Genomic DNA, 19,842 nt, shown 5'->3' on the forward strand with positions numbered 1-19,842 from the left:
GACAGTTCGGTGTGTTTAATTCGCTTGGCCCGTATCAGATGCGCGTGAGATGGGGGTGGATCGTACCGGAGCTTTTTTTTTTTTCTATCCCACTGCAGTAGGTCTGGTTCAGGGTTGTTCGGATAGTTCGGAGTTCAGCAGTACTTACCGGACGCTTTTGCGCGAGACTCCTTCCATGTGCCGCGTGGTGGCAGGTGCGCGCCCCGGTGTCCCCCCCCCCTCTCACGTGCACGGAGCGTTCATTTGCTGGAGTGCGCTCGGTGGATTCCCTCGTGGGAAAAGATGCTCTTCTTCCGTGTTTGTTATGTTACTGTGCCAGAGATTGTGAAAGCAGCAGAGCAGTTCGACTCTTCTGCGAGGAAGATGTCCTACTTCCGAAAGCAAGGAGTGGGGTAAGGCGAATTCCCACGAATCAAAAGCGTTCAGAAGCTGCAGCTTCCCAAAGTGAAACGGCGGACTTTACACGCGCCCTCCTTTGCTCTTCCCGACTTTAAAGGATTGGATTTGCCCCGCGCGCTCAAGGGCAACATAAGAGAGGGGGGGGGAAAGCATCGCGAAAAATCTCCCTCCCCTTTCCCCTCCCTCCCTCCTTCTCACCATCCCTCCCTTCCTCCCTCCCCTCCTCCCTCCCGCTAATCCGTTATTCCCCCATCACTCTCACACACTATCTGAGCCGCTTTTATCTGCGCGCGCTCTCACTAACGGAACCACCCCGCGCGCGAGAAAGAGACTGGCAGCAGCATTGTAGCGCGTGCGAGCAGTTTGTCCTTACTCGTGCTTTCTTATTCTTTAAAAAAAATAACTTCTTAAAAGTTAATAAGCCATAAACCGTGAGTGTTTAATTTATAGCTATAAATGCTTATCCCTATTAAGTCTTTCATTTGAACGGTTAACCCCTTCGAGTCTAAACTTTCGAGTCTGACCAAAAGCATTATATTTCAATTCTAAAACAAATGGCATAAAATTATAGGATATCATTTTAACGTTGCTAAGTTTATGGCATGGTGATGAAGAAAACACACAACAACATAGGCTGCCTTCATACACAATTAAATATGACTTGAATGAAAATAGATGGTCTACTGGAGCTTAGTTTCTAGGTTGGAAGGAAACATGAATAGCTTTCTGGGATATGAAATCAGTAATACACAATGCTCAGTAGCACATAATGTTGGTGAAATATATCAAATAAATTGAGTAATAGAGTATATGGAGTCCAGCTGGCAGGCTGAGAAGGACAAGTCTATTTCCTGATAATATTTCATATCATATTTTCCTGTTTCTGTATAAGGCTAAAGTGAATATGTATGATGAATGGAGATGTTAGGATAGGCAGCAAATCATAGGCTCATTCAATAGTATGATGGACACTACATATTTTCTTTCATGTAGGACAAGTTTGGTCATTTGGCATTTCGTGATATTTTCACTTCTAATGGACATCAGGTAAAAGAGTGGCCAACCCAATAATAATTATCTAATGACTAAATCATGTCGTGTTCACACACTTCAGGCTTTGTTTTGATGTAGTGTGACATTCTTGTCTGCTATTTGACACAATATAGCTTTAGATAATTTTTGACATTCGTGTTATTTATGCCATACAGTGTTCCTTTAGACCCCTGCCCTGTTTGGAGACTAAGTACTGTTATCTATCCAAAGAGCTCTTAAAGTACCCCTGAGGAACCCATTTTTGGGGTTTTCTGAGAGTGTACTATACATGTTTTTTGTTACTGCGCCATTTAAATCTATTTCTAATGACCTGCTTGTTTATTGCTGGTAATCATTTAGCAAATTTCATATTATCATTATGTTACTGTTATAATAATACACACGTTACTACGATCAAACTTTTTATTCAGTGCACATAATGAGTAGTCTTTACAAAAAAAAAAAAAAATTAGAGTAAAGAACATTGTCAGTTGCTGTCATAGCCAGTATAGTATCTGCATCCTTGTGGCAAAGCCTGCTGTATTGTGCTTTGTTTAAAAAGCAGCCTGGACTAAAGTGTATTGAACAATCTGTTAAGTTTGGACTTAAATCTCCAGGGACATCGGGAAACTTTATCCATTCCTAACTGAAGTGTGAAGGCTGGTTTGTACTTCTGCATTGAAGCACATTTGCAAATGTGCAGTGCAGAGAGGGTGTGACGTGCACGCCTCCAAAACCCTTACATGCATGTCGTGTGCATATACAGTGCGGTGCATTAACCAGGCTTCATCTGATTGGATAAGGTGGGGAGGTGTGTCCGGTTATGCACCCAGATATGTTGTGACAACAACTTGGCATTGTTCTGATGCAGTGCTATATGGAGTACAAAGCATCTGGAAAGTGCTGAGGTGTAGCGAGGTGAGAGAGACTGAAGTGTCGCTGCAGCTCTGCTTGTCAATGTGGGCAAAAAAATGCATGCTGACACGTAACGGTATTTTATTTATATTTATGTTATTAAAGCTATGGTAGTTAACATAGACGTTCAGTGAAATTTATCGTGTGCAGAGCTTTAAATATTCCTGGTTAACAGACATTATCCATGCTTTTTTTTTTTTTTTTGTCAAGAACATCTGTAAAAACCCCGAAATTTCCTCCATTCCTCTCACCATTATCACATCGTCTGTACTCTTTCCGCAGTGAAGCATGAGACTTTCGTTCAGTTTTTCATTTTCTGACCCCATTGGAGACAAAAAAAAACCCCATCCCACCACCTGTGCATGTTTATAGAGGTCATAAATCCAGTGGAAGGCTGTGTAAAGATCCTTCTAGATGCTCAGGAGGAGCACAATGTTTAGCTCTTTCCTATTAAATCGTTTATTTCTGTCCATGACTGGGCAGGTTGAAGTGCTCGATTGTATGTTGTGACATCACAGCCATTAGAAAAGTGGCCTTATATGGATTGGAGGACGTGTGGAGAGAGCGATAGTGTTTAAAATCACGAGAGAAAACGAACAAATGAACCAGACAAACTACCTAAATAAGGCAAAATGATAAATACCACCTCAACAAATTCCTTTATTAAAAAAAAAGCAAAGGAAAAAGAAAACAAAAATGTTTCCAAATCCTCATTAATGCAGGTGGGGTTCCAGTGTCTCAGTTAAACAACAGGGTATGGATCATCAAATATCCCAAAATCAATAAATCTCTCTCTCTCTCTCTCTCTCTCTCTCTTTCCCCTCTCTCTCGCTCTCTCATACACACACACATTTACTGTTTTTCCACTTTACAATCTAATGTATGCTTACTGTATGTGTTACTGTATTTTCCAATCCAGTCCAATCTATCGACATTGCATGCCATGAATGCATATGTTGAAATCTTACATGTGAACACAGGGATTTCTTAAATCATTCCTCTCACACGTGGTATAACATTGCAACAAAATCTGCATCAGATTGGATTTGATATCAGCTGATATAAAGATACTCAGAGCCTTGATATTGAAAAAAGGAAAATGTGAGAATGATGCACCATTTACCTGCAGTGTTTCTAGGGTCCGGGTATAACTGGACACAAATCCACTGGCACAGAAGCTTGTAAAATAGAATTAAGTTAGAAATATACATGTTAATTTATAAATGAGGAGTAGCCACGAATATTATTCTTAAGGGAGCTAATTTTGTGAAAGAGAGAGAAAGAGCGAGGTGTGTGTGTGTGTGTGGTTTGACTTGGAAGCTGCTCTCGGACTGGGCGTGTTGACAGGAGCGGTGTTTCCGATCGATAGTTTGTCCTTGTTGTGTCTCAATGGAAATATTTCTACATCTTAACTCTGCTGTACTCAGCCAGTTCTCCACAACGGTTGCCAGTCTTTTTTTTTCTTTTTCTTTTTTTTTTTCAGATTGTTATCCTTATCCAGATTTAACACTCACAAATTCACTAGAAACCAAATCAAATAAACCATATAATTCTATTACACTATACTGAAATGAAATAAAATGCTAAACGTCAGTTCACAGATTCGTCCAACTGTGAGTAAAATCTGCCAAAAGGTGATACAATTCACAATCTGGCAACTTATGCTTTATAATGTCTTTATCAAATCATGGTATTGTTTACAAATATTCCTTTACACTTGGAAAGCTTTGCTCAATAATATCACCAAAAAAAAGGGAAAAGTTCAGCTCGCAAATGATTATAATTAATCACATCAGGGAAACACAACTCACCATTTATCACATTCAACAATTCTGCCAAAAAACATCCGGGCACATGTGCATTAAAGGGAAGTCTTGTGCAATGAGCTGAGTATAAGCCCTTTGTCAGCTAGCTCTCATATCAGTCTCAGATTTATATCTAAGACATTCAGATAGAAATTCATTTTGCACTGATCATTTTTCTGCGTGAGCTATGGTATATCATGCATCCATATCGTTCTGATTATTCTACACTGCTTTGTTGTTCTACAATGTCAGCCCCCAGAAAAAAATTCAGTTTAAGAGCTTCCCTGTGTCCAAGACAGACAACGCAGAGGAAAATGAAGACAGATGATGGGAAACGGTGTACAGCTGCAAGCTATGCAAAAAAATCTCACGTCTCATTTTGACAATCAAGATGTGAAACTAGATGAATTGTTAAGACAAATTAGACAAATCTGTGGCATGGAGCTTCATCATAACTAAAGTTCTGCTAAATGAAAAATCAGTGATATGGAAAAACAAATGTCCTTGATAAAACAGAAGGACCCAATAGATCAAATTTGAAAGATGAAGGAACATGCACATCGATACTGTAAAAAATATATCAAGTGACTATATCTTGAATATAATCAGGTTCTTATTACAAAGGAAATATGAAATAATTAGATCTGTTACTAGATTTCTTAAAGATTGAAAGAAACAGTAACAAATGCATTTAAATAAGCCAAAGCTAAAGTGTTGTAAAATCTAAACTGTAAATAAATGAATCTGGACTTCAATCTTAAACAATTGTACCATATAAATTATTAAAACATGTATTAGTGTAAGAGTCAATTGGTTTGGAAAGGGATCAGCATAAAACTGTAGACTACAAAAATAAGACCATTAAAGAACAGAATTCACTTTTAGGGTTGCAAATTTTCCCCTGGTTCAATCATTGAGGGGCCGTGAAAACACGACAACAGTGCAATAGTGGAAGAGTCTTCACAAGTCTATCATCTGGAGATCACAAGCTTGAATCCTGACCATGCCACAGCCGTCCATGCCTGGGAGTCCAAGAGAGCAAAATTGGCCATGTTCTCAGTGAGTAAGAGGTGACACACTCTCTCCCCTATCAATCATATTGACAACAGCCTATTCTGGACATTCTGTAGACTCATGCCTGATGAAGGGGTTGGATAGCACTTTCCTTCATGTCCCATGTTACCCTACCCCATGATGCAGCATGAGCAGCAGTCGGAAGAGACCAAGTGGCTTCTGGTGTCTTGAAGGAAGCAAATGATAGCTATCAACCTCCCAGATTAATAGCTATCATATGAAGGGAAGACTAACTGCTGGGTGGGAATTGGCCAAGACTAAAATTTTTGAGAAAATCTGTTGCCAAAAAAAACCCTGCAAGCATTGCTGGATTGTGCCAATTTCAAGATGTTTTTACCAGGTTAGCATGTAATGATAGTCAGCTAACTTCTTTAATGACATAAATCATAAAAGGAGAGAGGACGGGGTCCCCATCCTTGACAGGCATTCTTGACCTTCTAACTGTCTAGAACACTGGTAAAGTCAGCTTTGCGTTGCCTGTGCAGAGGCCCAACCCAGCGCCTGAAAGGTTTGTGGTCAGCCAAACAGCCATTTCTACTAAACATTATTACTTCCTTCAGACACAATATCTGTCTTCATAGCTCTCGTTGACACCGAACCAGTGGGGAACTTTGTAGATTAATGCCTGACTCAACAGCTACAGATAGAGGTGCATCCTTTGGTTTCCCCAAAACAGTAGAAAGCACAGGATAGTTGGAAAATCACATGGTATCTGCACAGGAACAAGTGCTTTACATAAAGACACCATCTCCTTCTTGTATCCTCATCTCCCAAGTATCCAGTGGTCCTGGAATTCTTGTGGCTTCAACTATATAACATATAAATCCTGTTGTCTGAGAAAGAAGCAAGGAAACTAGTTTCCCTCACTGCCAAAGTGTCTGAATCATTTCCTTAATAATGAACACTTTATCCACTTCCCTAGAAAACTAAGAAATTGCACAGACTCCTGAAATTCCTTCATCCTGCTCCAGGTATCATGAAGCCTACAGTAAAGCAAAAAAAAAAAACAACAACTGCCCTTTAGCCATATGTCAGACTCCACTTTACTCTGTTTCATAATTCATCCATTACTTTCAGCAGAAAATAAGGCGCTTGAGGAATACATATCAGAAGCAATCAGGAGGGCTCTATCCCTGCATAGATTACCAAGGCCTCAACTGAATCACTCTCAAGTATCTTTATCCTTTGTCTCGAGTCCCCTTGGTCCTTGAGCAGCTCTTCACCAAACTTGACCTCAAAAGCACATATAATTTCATCTGCATTCAGGAGGCTGATGATTAGAAAAGACACTTGAGCATCAATATCATCCACTATGAATTACCTTACAGACTAGTCAGTGCCCCCACCATCTTCTGAAATTGCAGGCAAAGAGATGCTGAGAAAATTCATCATCGCATTTATAACTGACATCTAGGTCTATTCTGATCTCAGAAAGAAAAATCTATATGTCCTTCAACGACCAAGAGCAAATTGTTTGTGAAAGCAGAGAAATGTGAATCTCATGTCCTACACATGAAAACATGGAGATGGCTGGTTTAGATTTTAGAAAGCCCATGACACCAGACTGTTGTATGTTAGAGGAGAATTTGGGAAATTTGAGGGAAATTCTGTCACTGAAAAGTTTGTAAAGTTTATTAGGCGTTTATTCTTATTTCCCTTATCCCACCTTCTGCAATTGAATCCCCAAGTAGGCTGAGTATTTAGTCATTTCAAGGGGGTGTTCCAATCCTCACCTGGACCAATCTCTTAAAACTTTCCCATTACTGAAATTGTAACCCACAGCATTCCTCCCATGCAATCTGTTCAGAGTTTCACATTCAGAGTGGAATTATGACAATAAAGAAAATCACCCAACCCCACATCATTGGCCTGAAGGTAAAATCTATACCTCCCTGATGTCCATGACATGCTGTGTCATCATGCTAACTTTTCTAGCCTAGGGAACTGTGCACTTTCCACTAATCTGTGGGACTGGTATCTAGGGGGGAAAAAGTTCTGATTCCACATCATTAATGCAAAAACTGTCTTCTAAGAATAGTATCATCCACTTCCTAGACACTAGTGTGTGCTCTAGCTTCATGCCTGTTGTTGGATGCCTGGCTTGCTTTTTGTCAATTGCATTTGCAACCTGTCTCCTTTTTAGTGTTGAATATCCCAGGTTGTTGTCTAGAGGGTCCATCACTGATCTGATGAGGATAGTAAGTCATCTCGTAAACACACCATCATTACGGGATACAGTGATTGTATGGACATTCTCCTTAGAATAACGTAGTAAACGTTAAATAAAACACAATGGTTTTAGTAATTAAATATAGCAACCTCTTTAAATGTTTGCTCATATTTCACATGAAAGAAATTAAAACCATGCATGGTTTTATGTTTCATCATACAGCAATATGTTGCTCAGTATCACACACGCCTTCATTTATTCAACCAGAATAGTCAGCACTTTAAAGGTGAACTTGACGATTCTGCTGCTATCTCCATATCTGATTAGATGGGTATTGATCAGACTGAGAATGACTATGTGTGTGAGAGTGAGACTTCTGTTTCCGTAGACAAAACCACGGGGATGCAGACACAAGCCAAATGTGTTTCAGTAGTTTTCAGCTTTCAGTTTTTCAGGAACCTCACAAGAATAGCACAAGTCAATAGAAGAAGCCCACAAATCATCAATGTTCCAACAGCAGGACAAATACAGACAGAGTTTTCTTTTGTACAGGAAGGTGGTTGCATTTATTGGTGCTCCAGTGCTTCGAGCAGGGGAGCTGTGATTCATACACCAAACTTCGAAGTGCCAATCTCCTTGGGGCTGCTACATTATACTTTGAGTTGTAATTAACCCCAGTGATCGACACAAGCGGGTTCAAATGTTCTGCTAAGATCTCAGCTGCATGTGTAACTGACATGCTTTCTGTTAGCAGGTTGGCAATTTGCATTTTTGTCAGGTTCATTGGTTTCCATAATCACTTGTAAAGAGCTACAGGTTAACTGACATTGTTTTCAACTCATTTGTTAGGCTTATAATGGTGCCATTAGTGTAATGGTGATTTGAATAATTCCCTCTGCAATAAAATGCAATATATTTTTCATATACTGCATGTGCTACACACCATACTGTTGGATGTTGTGTGTGTGTGTGTGTGTGTATGTGCCAGCCTAGGAAAACCCTTCCCCTGGTGACAATTTACCATTTTCTACTGTTGTTTGATTTTCCTGACTGGAAATATATTATAAGCAAGTATCTTATTCACATTTCAGGTGTATTAAGCTAGATTTTCCTAGCATTCTTATAAACATATGGTAAATAATATTAAACGAATTAACATTTTATATGTAGAGTTATAGAAATCTATATATTCAGCATAAAAAAGGCGATGGTGGCAAAGAAAAACTACCTGAGACGATGTTAGGAAAAAACCCGGAGAGGAACCAGACTCAAAAGAGATCTCACCTTCATCTGGGGGACATTGGATAGTGCGATTATAAAAGAATTTCTTTTATATAACTGTGCAATCACATATCCAGGATATTCACTTCAGTTTAAAAATGATGTCTATTTTGTTAAAGTTATCAGCTATTCAAAGATGGAGACAAAACTGTTTATGGCAATTCCAATCTTTTGATTGTTGTATGTAACCATGATGTCTTCTGTGATAAGGAATATACAACATAAATGTAAGTAATAAAGTAAAGGAAAAGGTGTTTGGCTGTAGTTGTTTTTGTTGACTGTTTGTACTAAGCTGGCAGCTCTGTGCAGAAGTGGATCCAATAATCATCATCAGGTATCATGTATCAGTAGCATCATCAAGTATCTGGATCTCTGTAGCCTGACCATGGAGGAAATTGTCATTTCAGATGTCTGTCTTATAGAAAGCTAATCAGGAAGTCTGGAAGCGAATGCACCTATTCTCTGGTTATAATAAAAATAGCATTTAAATAGGCTCTTGAAAGGCAGCTTACATTGCAGTGATGCTGGGATTTGAAATAGGATACAAAGTGAATTGAGGAAATAATACTATCTCTTCAGCTGATCAGGAAGGATCTTCCTGTAATAAATGTGTTCATTACTGAAAGCTTTTTCATTTCAGGAGTTTGGACCGCCTCTAAGGCCTAAATAAATATCTCTTAAACTCTCCTAGAATTCAATGTTCTTCAAGAAAAAGCCAGGCCTGAGACACATTATATACATTTATATTGAAATATTTATAATGAGATGAACAATTCTGCTTCTAATGTGTTGGTTAAGGCAGTAGTTTTTAATTATCGCCAGGATAATTAATTAATTGTCTGCCGTTCTTATGTCACAGGGGATAGAACATTGATAGTACAGTTACACCGATCACCGAACCATAACATTATGACCACCTACCTAATATTGTGTTGTTCCCCACCTTTTGCTGCCACACAAGCCCTGACCCATTGAAGCATGGACTCCACTAGATCCCTGAAGGTGTGCTGTGGTATCTGGCACCAAGATTTTAGCAGCAGATCCTTTAAGTCCTCTAAGTTGCGAGGTGGGGCCTCCATGTGGTGCCATGATACAGCATCCCTGAACCAGATAGGCTTTGCTCAAGGGCCCAGCGTTGGCAAATTGACAGTGCTGGGGCTTAAACCCCGACCAACAACCCATAGCCTAAACTATTTCAGCTACCACTACTCCTGGTGTAGTAGAGACAGAAACATTGGACTCAAAGTTCATGTTAGCTTGAAAGTTGAAGCATGAAAGTGGAATCTGATCGGTTTGCTTAGAGTGTAAAGCTGAGGATATTAGAGAGCTAGACAGACTAAATGAAAATAGGCCAAGTAGATAAATCAACTTGTATAAACCCTGAGAATTTTAATACTAAAACAAATAGGTAGTGAGGTGAGTGGACTTGCTACCTTACAGCTCCAGTGTAAAAATATGTATGATAATAATAATAATAATAATAATAACAATACAGTTTAGTATAATAACAATAGTAAAGTAATAATAATAGTAAAGTATAAAGTATTCTGCATGTTCTGTAAAGTTTCTGCATGTTTTGGAGTTTTGCATGTTTTTCATATCTTGTCTTGGGGTTCATCCGAGTTCTCAGGTTTCCTCCAACCTCTCCAAAACATGCTGATAGGTGGAAACTAACCAGGATAAAACAGTTACCTAAGCTTAATGGATGAATCAAGACATCTTTTGTGCATTGAAATGCAAGCGATGATTTTGGAGAATTTGTGAGGATATTTCTTTTAAGTTTAATAAATTATGTGAATATTTATGCTTTTACATACAGCCTTTGTAGATTTGTACATACATTTTTGTAGTAATTCCCCACATAAATAAAGATGGCTTCTAATGTGGCATTTGATTCAGTATTTAAATTGATAAGGGCTTCCGACAAATCCTTCCCCTCCTTTTTTTTCTCCAAAATTTTCCACAGATTCAGACCCTCCGGGCATGTTTTAAATGCATACAAGGACAATTGGTATTGTGTAATTCTGACCTCTGATCACTTTATCTATATTAAAAAAATAAAAGTTTGTTCTAACCCCCAAAAACTAACAAAATCGGCTCCCTAAAAGACAGAAAGTGAACTCTTACACCCACACACGGGGATGTTTGACAGGTCTCTCAGGTCTATGCAAATGCATTCTCCATGCAGGGCTTTTACCAAGTAGTCCTGAGTAGTCGGTTGTACTGTTCCCCTCACGGTGACAGCACTGTCCACACACACTTACACGCAGAGAAAAACAGTAGGACGTTTGTATATGCCCTATAGCAAGTCTCTCAAGGAGACAATGGCGTTTAAGCTGTCGAAGTCAATAATATTGCTCATAAGTCAATAGTGGTCAGAGTGTCAGGGTTTATAGTCAGTGGTCATATGTCATCAGGTCAGAAGTGTTTCAGTATGATGGGAAACTCTGGGAAAATTTTACAAATCCCCACTGATTACCCACTGATCTGGGTAAATGCTGACATGAAAAATACATTTTGAAGCACTTATAGGTGATACTGTATTACTACATACACATGTTAGTGCTTAATTATGGTCTTGTTCCTTTTGATTAACAAATTAGACTGTTTTGTTTTTCATTTTGTATTTAAGTTTTTTTATGAGCTAATTTAGTATCCAAAAAACTGTATATCTGTTACTGGAAGACATTATGACATTTTTATGGCGTTAATGCACAAAAGCATTTGTTCAGAATCTGTACTGCAAATTATTAAGCATAAAGTAATCAACAAAATCCATTTTACGAGCAGGGAAATGGGGGGGCAGGGTGGTTAACATGTTCACCTCTATGGCTGGGGGTTCGATTCCTGCCTCTGCCATGTGTGTGTGAAGTTTGTCTGTTCTCCCTGGGCTTCGGGGGCTTTCTCAGGGTACTCCAGTTTCCTCTCCCAGTCCAAAGATATGCAGTGTAGGCTGATTGGCATCTGTAAATTGTCTGTAGTGTGTCAATGGGTGTGTGTGTGTGTGTGTGTGTGACTGTTCCCTGCGATAGACCGGCATCCTGTCCTGGGTGTATGCTGCCTTGTGCCCTGAGTCTCCTTGGGGACAGACTCCAGGTTCCAGATAGCAAATGAAATAAGCACAAGGAAAGTCTTGTTTCCTGTATAATGGTACATTTTCCTTTCTAACATTAATGATAAATTCACATTAATGTAAAATGTATGCGATTTTGTCATGTTCGAGACACAATCTCTAGTGCGCTGCTCAGCTACAGCACCTTTAAAATGCATTACACAACATACGAGCTGGGAATACTGAGCTCCTGTATGGAATATTTACAGAATTATTAGTGTTCAGTCTTTTCTCATATACGTTTTTCCCAGCTATAAAGGCTTACGTAACCACTGGTGTGATATTTCAGGTTATAGCTCATAAAAAAGAAAACTTTCTGGCATTTTTGCCAGAACATATTGGCAGGGAGAGAATTGACACCACGCAAAGAAAAAAAAACAATATTGGTGCAGTATAAGTGATGCTCCAAAAAAATAAAAAGTCAACCATGAAGGCTTAAGCTGTGAAGTGCATTTACACCTCTTGAATCCCCAGTTTCTCGACTTTTCCTCTTTTTCACCTTGACTTTTTCTTTTAACACTTCTGAATTTTCTTCTTCACCGTCTTCTTCTTGTTTGTATTCTTCCACTTGTCTTTTTCCTCTGCTCTTCCATCTTCCTCCTGTCTTTTTCCTCCTCATTATTGTTGCTGTTTTTTGTTTTTTTTTTTGTTTTTATTCTGAACAAATGCATCGCTGCTTGAAAACTGTGAGTTGAATGTCAGCTGACTAATTTGGCAGAACGATAATTGAGATGAACAGTCGGATCTAGCACAGTTGGCTTCACTGTTTTACTGTGCTGTACTGTTTAACTGTGCACGCTGAGCTACTGACAAGAATAAGACAACAATATCAAACAAACAAGCAAAAGATCTAGAAAACTAACTTTTTTTGAGCGTCCGGTTTTTAGATTTCACTCCAGCGAAGCGAGCTTCTCTTTCTTACCTTGACAATAATTATCTCTGCATTCGGTGCAAGGAGAATTTCTCTAATTATTCCTCTCGTTCTTGATAGCCTTTCACCGTAGCCTAACCACAACAGTTCCAGTCTTTACATACAAGTAGGCTTGCATAACGTTTGTTAGTTGTTGTATTTTCTTGTACAAGTTTCACTCGTGAGACAAAAAAAAACATCTACTGGCCTTCTCTCAGTTCTCTCTGGGATGCTGGATTGTCTAGCATCCTCCTCCAAAACACATCTGTGGGTAGGAAATAAGGTGGAGGAACCCATAAAGGAATAAATCACCGTAATGAATTCAGCTGCATGTATGCTTCAGCTGGGGGTCACTGTGGGGTTTTCCAGAAAAATCCTCTGTTATTCTCTTACTCAAATAAACAAGTCCATGTGTACAAAGCCACCACTGAGAGCCCCAATTATCAAGTAAGTTTGACGTATCATAGAATTCAAGGCTTTCAGAGGAAAATCTGTTTTCTTGTGACAACAATTTATTTCCTGAGAATCATTATTAACTAGGGTACTGGGCTACGCTAATTAATTAATTATTTTTATTAGGAAATTATTAGGAACACCTGCACATCTATGCGCTTATCCAATCAGCCAATCACGTGGAAGCAACAGCTACAGGTCAAGAACTTCAGTTAACGTTCACATCAGTCATCAGAATGGGGAAACGTGTGATCTCTGTGACTTGGTGGCATGGTCGTAGGTGCCAGATTTGTGTTTTGTTTTGTTTTTAGAAATTGATGATCTCCTGGGAAGTTCACCCACAATTAGAGTTTCAAAGAATGGTGCCTGTAACACCTTGTTGATGAGAGAGATAAGAGGAGACTGAGCAGACTTGACAAGAAGGATACAGTAACTCAAATAATCACTCTTTACAACCATGGTAAGCAGAAAAGCATCCCAGAACATTCAAAACATCTAGCCTTGAGGTGGATGGTCTTCAAAAGCAAGAAACCACATTAGGTTCTGCTGCTAGTCAAGAACAAGGATTTGAGGGTATGATGGGCACAGGGTCATCAAAATCTGGTCTCCAGTCTTTAACTTTCTGGGTTTTTGTTCTTTTTGTTTTCTTGTATATAAGATACAGATCTTTGGTCACACAATCTGTTTTAAGCAGTATTTGTATTGATGAAATAAAGTTATTTTTTGATAGCATACTTTCATATCAGAGTGTCTGTATTTCCTGATAATGCACTGTCTGTGTTGGATTATTGGTAAAATCATCTCATTTTGACTTTGATTGCATTTGTGTGCATTGACTTTGTTTTAGGTTACATAACTTGATAAATGCTATAGCTTATTCCAGACTGTTGCCTTTTTTTTTTTGACAATATCATATAAACCAAACATTATAACACCACTGACAGGTGAAGTGAATAACACTGAACTGTAAACAAAATAGAAAGGTGTCAGAACACACAGTAAATCATAGGTTGCTGCGTACAGGGCTGTGTAGCGACAGACTGGTCAGATTCCCCATTCTGACCCATGTCCACCACTGAAAGCACCTACAGTGGGCACATGAGCATCAGAACTAAACCATGGCGTAATTGGCATTCATGAGGAGGATAATTTAACACTTTGGCATTCATGAGGAGGATAATTTAACACTTACACTTACAAAAATCACAAAAACAAACTTGTGTATAAAGTTACACATCTCACATCTTAGATGTCCACCCACAATTCAACTCTATCTTATCATACAACAGCTACCAAGCAGGGAAGGTGAAGCCTAACACATGCATCCTCTCAGATAAATGAAGCCAAACAATTGCATCTTTGGAAGCTGCTGTTCAGGCTGTGATGCTTCCCGTCAGGATGCTCTCAGTGATGCAGGTGTAAAAGGTCCCTGGAGGGCAGTTATAGTCTCTTAATCATCTAAGATGGTAAAGATCCAGACAGGTCTGTCACCAGGGTGTTTATGCGACAAGACCATGGCAGTGATGTGAACACCCAGGAACCTAAAACTGTCCACTCTCTTCACCGGGATGTCATTGATATTAAGCAGCTGGTCTCAACTCCTTTGTCTTGCTGACTTTCAGGAGGAGGTTGTTCTCCTGGCTTTTTCTGCTCCAGGTAGGCCTTCTCATCATTGTAAGAGATCAGTGAGTACAGCATGGGGCTCAAGACACAACCTTGGGGGATTCCAGTGCTGAGGGTGAGGAAGAATGAGATATGTCTGCCCTCTCATACTGCCTGGGGTCTGTCTGTCAGGAATAACCTTTGGTCAACCACCCAACAATAGTGTTATACAGTACACAATAACAAGAGCAACTGTGTCAAACTTTCATTTCTAAACATTTGTAAAGCTTACATACTTATTATGCAAAGGTTTATTCCATTCCACTAATCTGATAGAACAAGCTGTGTTCTAATACAAATCAGTGTGAGCTAGCTAGCCAGAGTGTGTAGCTTCTTCAGGATCTATTTCTTCTAGTGGAACAAAATTTAAATTAATTTCTTATAAAAGCAATATCACACTTACAATCATACATCCATCCATTTTCTATACCCGCTTTATTCAGGTCACAGTGATCTGCTGGAGCCTATCCCAGCACACATTGGTGAAAGGCAGGGGTACACCCTGGACAGGTCACCAATCCATCACAGGGCCACATAGAGACAGACAACCACACACACAGGAAATTTAGAATTACCAATCGTGTACATGTTTTTGGACTGTGGGAGGAAACCAAAGTACCCAGAGTAAACCCTCACAGAAAGGCCCCTGCCTGTTCAATCCCAGGATTCGGACTCAGGACCTTCTTGTTGTGAGGCAACAGGGGTAACCACTAAGCCAATGTGCTGCCCTCCAATCATACAGATATACTGAATATCAGCACAGCTGTGAATGGTTATGACGCTAAGCCTGTGGCCTCATGTCTACGTCTGAATTACAACGCACTCTTCTCATTCGATATTGCTTAAATAACTGATGATTTGTTTATTATTATCAAACGTTTTGATAATCGTGTATACAATGACACACATTATCGAACTATCAATTAACTCAAGCCAAATTCTTAATAACTAATTATTTGTTCATGTGTATTAATAATGTATAATTAATTTATAAGTTCCTGTTTTTTTGTGATAAATATGTGCATTTTAAAATGTATTTTCTGTCTATTGAAGGTGCTGAGGCAAGCATATGAAGGAGAAATGTCTCATGTCAGAGAAATCATTTTCAGTATTATTGCACTTTGTGGGGGAAAATTGGAAATGGGGCATTTTGGCCTGAAATGAAGCTGAACTGAAACCAGTAAAATTTGATGATCGCTGCTTGTGGGGCAGATGAGTGATTTCAGCTGCTCTCGACCTGGCAGATATTTGGCTCTGTGTGTGTGTGTGTGTGTGTCTTTTTGGCAGTCCTTGATAAAAGCATACCCTTCATAAGTGCACCCCACTGAGACTGCATGAGGATTATTTTTTTTGAGCAAACTCACGCCCTCTTTGTGAGAAGCAGTATAAGGAGGCAAAGTAAGATTGAAGACAGTCAGTAGAGTACAATATGTATAGTACAAGAAAGCGATTGTGAACAATACTGCTTTTCTAGAGTCGCTCCGTGTGTATTATGACCATGCTGAGCGTTTGAAGACGTGTTCATGTCTCTCTATGTGCGTGTGTGTGTGTGTGTGAGAGAGAGAGAGAGAGAGAGAGAGAGAGAGAGTGAGTGAGAGGGTGTGAGTAGTCATTAACACCTAACGAAATAGTGTAACAAATTCGAACAGAAAATCACACAAGGAAACCCCACCCTTTAAAGTGTTAATTATTACCTAAAGGTTGTCAGGATGTGAGTCTCCATTTAACAAAAAAAAACAAAAAACTCCTATCTTGGAACATTCCCCTGCTCACTCATGTGGATCTTGATAATAAGCTACTCACACACACATACACACACACACACACACACACACACACATGCACACACACACACACACAAAATGTTGCCTGGATGCTGTTATAGATTCATGACTATAGGAAAGGTTTTTGAATTAGAGACTCAAACTGCTCCAAGCTCCAGCTGAGACCCTTTAGCTGTCTCCAAATATAAACGTGTACAATCAGAATATTTCACAAAAGAATTGTAGGGAAAGAAAAAAAATTGAAAGGATGGAATCACTCAAGGACTAAATTAGGAAGAAAAAATTAAGGTACTTGAAGGTGAATAGAGTGTTTTAATTTGTACTTTTTATATATCATGATTCATATAATATATATATAAGATTTTGTCATTATGGCCCAGCCCTCAGTGCAGACAGGATGTGTTAGTGTAACAATATAAAGTATTGTATTAAGGCAAAGCTACACATGCAAATTTTTTAAAACAACAATACATATCACATTTAATCATTCCATGTGACTGTTTAATATTTTTCTGTTTTCTCCCCAGTTTATTCACCTGCCAATTCCCACCCACCAGCCACCTCTCCTCATCATATGACAGCCACTAACTTGGTAGCACCTCAACTCTGGTTAGAAAGGTGCAACAGTGTGAAAACCACCCAACGCATCATCAGCACCCAACTAGCTGCCATTGAGTCTCTTCACCACAAAATCATCAAGGACTCCTCCCATCCTAGTCACAAACTGGTCAACCTCCTTCCACCCAGTAGGACCATCCGCACCAGAACCAGCAGAATCAGGGCCAGTTTTTTTCCCCACAATCATAAATCTATTGAACTCTACACTACACCGCTAGGACACTCATGTTTCACTAAAACTTCACCACCTTGCAGTTCCGCTCCACTCTGCTACATCTTTTTTTTATCTATCTATCTGCCTGATCCATCCTGATGCCCTACTTCTGGTTGAGTCTCATCACTTGGAGGCCACTCAATGCTGCTGAGTATGTCCCCACGTGGACTACTTGGAGATACGTCGCAGACCAAGGCGATGGCTTTGAACTGCTTTTGTTGCAGTCAGTTTTGTGCTTTCAGAAATTACACTGCTGCTCATACTTATAACTTAGAACTCTAGCTCACTCATTAAAGATAATTATAAATGTTATACATGGTAATTATTATTCTGAATGTTTATTTTACCGTAAGGCTGCTGTCCATTTACGAATAAAATCGAATTGGACTGAATTTTCAAATTCAGATTTTATTCGTCACAAAAAATGCACAATTCAACATGAAGTGCAATGCTTTTCCCATGCTTCTGCAGATAATTCAAGTGCTTGGTAATGATCCAGTTATTATTTGGATCATTAAGAAACATCTGGAAAAGCTTGAGAGCTTTGGAACTGTTTTTTGGAACTGTTTTGATTTTGGACTCCAGATTGTTTCTTTCAAATAAATGTATAACACTTTAATTCATTTATTGCTTTGAAGCAATTGTTACTGAAGCCGAATAGCAAAACAGCATATACAATGGCTCACACTTTGTTCTACGCAATCATTATTTTGCATTTCCCTGAGAAAATCCTGTAAACCCTATTAGGGTGAAGGCACAAAACAGCTCTAAACTCCTCCTTGATCTTATAATCAACATCAAATTTCACATATTATTATTTTTTATCACTATTAAACAGTACCGGTGAAAAGTAAGGGCTGAGGATGGATAAATGAGCAAATGGTCACAGTCACAGTTTGTTTATCTAACTATTCTAAAGCATATAATTATATTGCTATACTATTTTTTTTTAATCTGTCTAATAGTTTGACAATAACTCCTAGTGGGCCCAAGATGTTGAAATTTTCTATACATTTCTTTCAACAAGAGACAAGAGTTCATTAAAAGTGAATTCCTCTGTGCAAAAAGACCTGAAGCTAAATGACTAAGCATATTAGACTCCTTTCCGTCTCTCTCTCTCTCTCTCTCTCTCTCTCTCACACACACACACACACACACACACACAAAGGTCAGGGCTACACTCTACCTGATGTATTTAAATTCCCAAAACACAAAAGGCAATGCTCGGAATACTAAATGAAGCTGTTGATAAGCTGACTTTCCGTTTTTTTATTGCAGTTGAAAACGTCTTTGTTTAACATTGTTCTTGTTCCCAAGGTCAAGTCTGAGCCACTCTGGGCTTAACACTCGGCCTTCCTTCTTAGTTGTGACAGGCAATAAAGCTTTGACTTTTGCAAATGAACAGCATTGTTGAAAGCTTCATCTCAGAAAACTCTTCTTTTTGAACTAATCTAGGCATAAAGCATTCATGTATAGCTTCAGAATATACACTAAAGTGTCAGATGGGATGGGTTTTTATTTTTTTCAGATTCAAAATAGCTGAACTTCTATTGTTCTTGTACTATTATCCTACACGGGGTAACAACTGGAGCATATTCCCCCCTGGACGCACACTCACACATTACTGACAATTTGAAATGAAAATCAACCTCTAATGCATGTCTCTGGAACTACAAGCATACAGAATGGAGATGGAAATCACACCTCTAACCATTCTGCTGTGAGGAAAACGTGCTAGCCAACTAAGCCACCATCACAAAATCACTAAAAATACTTTAAATCAAGATTAGGTATGTAGTAGAATTCAGGTCAGCTATTAATTTCTGAAAAAAAAAAAAATATAGTTACTTTTGCAGGCTTGTCATGTCCATGGTGGTCCAGCTGGATACTGTGCTCTCACTGCAGAGCCTGGGTTTGATTCGACCCCCAGTGCTGGTCCCAAGCCCAGATAAAATGGGAGGGTTGTGTCAGAAAGAGCATCCAGTGTAAAACCTGTGCCAACTCAAAATATGCAGCTTGGATGATCCACTGTGGTGACCCCGAACAGGGAGCAGCTAAAGAACAACAACTTCAGTGGGATTGTACTACATACACATTCTTGACAGTTTGTCTTTAGTGGTGTTTATTCATGATTTGAAAGTTTACGTCAATCCTTAACTACCATAATCTCATGTCATCTTGCTTTGGCTAAACCTACTGGTATGTAACTGGGAATAATACAAGATTACAGAAAAATTACAGAGACATTCATTCAAATGTATTCAACAGCTTCTGACCAATCAGAATCGAGAATTTAATGTAGCTAATACAAATATTCTATAGTTAAATTAAAGACAACATTCTGCAGTTTATAGCCATAGCCAAAGGTTCATTTGGGAGAAATACTGCCCAGTGATTACAGACTGCATTGTGT

General features: G+C 39.0%; 1 protein-coding gene across 2 annotated transcripts in view; it reads right to left on the bottom strand.

Annotated features, from left to right (window-relative positions):
• Positions 1-19,353, bottom strand: part of ntng2b (netrin g2b) — a 104,433-nt gene extending 85,080 nt beyond the window's left edge. Inside the window, exon 1 of one of the 2 annotated variants that reach the window (XM_058415001.1) lies at positions 19,278-19,353. The gene's annotated coding sequence lies outside the window, so the exon portion shown is untranslated. Of the gene's footprint in view, positions 1-148; positions 536-19,277 lie in introns of those variants that run through there. The other variant, XM_058415000.1, reaches the window with a different exon arrangement.
• Positions 19,354-19,842: the final 489 nt, after the last annotated feature.

The sequence above is a fragment of the Hemibagrus wyckioides genome, linkage group LG18 (assembly GCF_019097595.1).
Source record: "Hemibagrus wyckioides isolate EC202008001 linkage group LG18, SWU_Hwy_1.0, whole genome shotgun sequence".
Taxonomy (NCBI): Eukaryota; Metazoa; Chordata; class Actinopteri; order Siluriformes; family Bagridae; genus Hemibagrus; species Hemibagrus wyckioides.